The following is a 2980-nucleotide window of genomic DNA, read 5'->3' on the forward strand; positions in this document are numbered from 1 at the left end:
GGTCATTTACCGAACGGTTGCGTTGCTTGAGGCTAAGCAACCGTTGGATAGCTTCTTCCTGCTTGCTTAGCTGGTCAAAAACTAGATGAAACTCTCCAATGAATCAGTCAAATGGCAAATGAGAAATGGGATGAGTGGCCAGAACGGCTTGAGCCCACTGAAGTACTTTATTACGGAGGGCATTAACAATCAGAGTGATTTTGCTGTGATCATTCTGGTAATACCTGGGTGCTTGTTGGAAGATGAGTTGACATTATAGTAAAAAACCTCTGCAGGCTGGGTTCAGGCTGGAGGCGGAAGTTTTCCGGTGACGTGGCGGAAGTAGAGGCTGGAACGTTGCTGGAAGATGGTGGCGGAGCTGAAACAGTAGGATTGGAGATTTGTCCGGTTACTTCCATGAGAGTCTGAGTTATACCGTCGTGGTGGCGAAAAAGATCCTGCTGCGCAGAGGACATCTGGGAGAGAGCATCTGTTGACAGTTGAGGATTATTCCTTGTTGGAATATGGTGAGGCGGAGTCCTTCCGGGTCAGCTGGGTCAGGAGTTTGGCCAGTTCGTTCTGTCATGATATCACTTGACTTGGCAGACCCAGATGCTGGAACCCGGAAGAAATCCCAGGAGAATGTAAGGTAAGTAAGATGATTTAATTTACAGCCAGATAGTTCAGTGGTAAAGTTGAAAGCAGAGTTCAGTTGCTAAATAGTATGATGAAGATCAGGAATCCTGGCTAGGAGGCGAGGCGTGGCTGGAGGGTTCGGCAGTAGCAGATCAGGAGAGCTTGGCTTGAACTAGATCCGAGGCGAAGACAAGGAGCATGGAATGGTGACGGTAACCAGGTGAGCACTCGTGGATTTCTTTTCCTGTGGGTGAGGCATAAGGAGCAGATTAGCGAGAGGAAGACAGGCATGAACAAGATGCATGAGGTGAGCAGACTATGCACCGTAGAGGAACAACAAACTGGAACTGGAACTCCTTAAGAGGGCTGCAGGCTGATGAGGTGAGTGGTTACAGCTGGTCACATCAGGAACAGAGCAGAGAGGGGAGGGGGAGGAGAGCTGCCAGGGGCACCATGACAGTTTTGACGCTGCCAAAAGGAGATCAAGGCTGCAAAGAGGACCTACAATGCAAAGATGACAGACCAGTTTTCTGGTGTAGAGTATGTGTTTATGTGTAGAGTGCGTTACAATAGTCCAAAAGGGAAAAAATAAAAGCGTGAATCACCATCTCAAGACATTTTTTAGATAGGAGAGGGGTTATCCTGTATAACCTATGTAGTTACCAAAAACAAGATTTGACCACCGATTTAACATGTGTCTCCAAATTCAAATCGGTATCAAATATCACCCCCAGATTTCTGCAGCTTGAAGAAACACTGTTAGACAGAGACTCTAATTTCTGAGCCACACCATTTTGGGCCTCAACTGAACCAAAAAAAATTACATCAGTTTTGTCCATATTCAACTGCAGATAATTTTGGGCGATCCAGGTTTTAATATCAGCAATGCAGCTATTGAAATTCTTTAAAAGACCATGGTCACCAGGTTTAAAGGATACGTAAAGTTGAGTATCATCGGCATAAAAATTAAAATTAAGGTTATTTCGACATTCGGGGCAGTAACCCTCAAGCTGGAGGAGTGGCTACAATAGATCCTAGTGCTAAGAAGAGCTCAGGTACTGCGCAGGACCCTGAAGCTCTGGTAGAGGACTCGAGCTTGGGTGAGAAACCACCCGCAGAAGGGTGAGAGGGGCGTTTTTTCTTTCTTTATGTGATTCTTGATCTCAGGCTTGTCTTAAAAAAAACTAAAAGGTAGAAGCTATCAATAAAAAGCATATTTTGAGGTAATTTAGTAAAATGAAAAAAAAAAAACTACCGTTGTAAATATTTAGGTAAATTTATCAATTGTTTCCATTGTGATCATTTAAACTGAAACTGCTAAAATGTATATAATATATAATATAATATCTATATAATATATAGGAAAAAACTTAACATTGGAGATTTCTTCTATCATGTGTATCATGTTGTTTTTTAATTTGCCTGGATTTATCCAACCAAATTTCAATGAGTTGCTGTGTCTCATTGTCATGGTTGCCTCCTACTCTATTTATATGCCATAATAACCGGCTATGGTAGCTATTTGGTTGTAATTTTCCTATCTGAGGACGGAGGCTACTCAGACGGAGACAAACCTAGAGCGGACCAAAGCTCAGTCCGATTGGAAACTAATTGAGACCACCTCAAAAGATGGGTCCAAGAGAGGTTCCAGCAGACCAGGGTCAGCTTGGGTGTATTCAGACTGAAAATTTGTTCTGGATTATTTGGGGAAACAAACTCTTGCTCACTTCAAGCAAACCAAATGTCTCCAGTCTGAGTACACCCTTAGAGGCAAAGGTGTTTTTGGATTTGCTTTAGTCAATCAAGATCACAAAGTTTTCAAGTCCCCCTGTGACATTTTTATGAATAAAAACATTCCCTGTGGTGCTTTAATTATTATGAGGACGTTTTAAACCAAAATCCCACAAAACTGAATGTCTTAAAAAGCCATATTTGATGCGAATCTGGAGCCACTGTTGCCAAAATCACCTCTACATGGGCGTGCCCATTGGTGCTGAGCCTGTATGAGTGAAGAGCTTGACACGGGGGGGGGCGAACAACACTGACTGACAGTCTCTATTCTCAAAAGTTTATCTTTGGGATATAAACAAAAGGTGAAAAGTGACATGTTTTTGGTTCCAAATTGACACTTTTTGAGCAATGTGCAGAAGAACAAAATGAATCTGCACCAGACCCTGCTGTTTGATAAAATGATACACAGAAAGGAACTTTAAGTCCATGAAAAATGCTTTGAATTATATTGTAATTTAGGCTACATTGCACCATCAAGCAACACTGGCTGTGGCTCAGAATTGATTTGATGCTAGCACATGCAGATTGTTGAATTGACTTGCACAGCAAATAAAATAAAATGAAATCCCATAAA

General features: G+C 42.2%; 1 long non-coding RNA gene across 1 annotated transcript; it reads right to left on the minus strand.

The window, feature by feature from the left end:
• Positions 1–223: 223 nt before the first annotated feature.
• Positions 224–1854, minus strand: LOC111947948. The gene is made up of 2 exons (XR_002873926.1): positions 940–1854; positions 224–859 (listed from the first exon to the last, which is right to left on the minus strand). It is a non-coding gene; the product is annotated as an uncharacterized LOC111947948 (long non-coding RNA).
• Between the last annotated feature and the right edge of the window lie 1126 nt (positions 1855–2980).

Source organism: Oryzias latipes, chromosome 9 (genome assembly GCF_002234675.1).
Source record: "Oryzias latipes chromosome 9, ASM223467v1".
NCBI lineage: Eukaryota > Metazoa > Chordata > Actinopteri > Beloniformes > Adrianichthyidae > Oryzias > Oryzias latipes.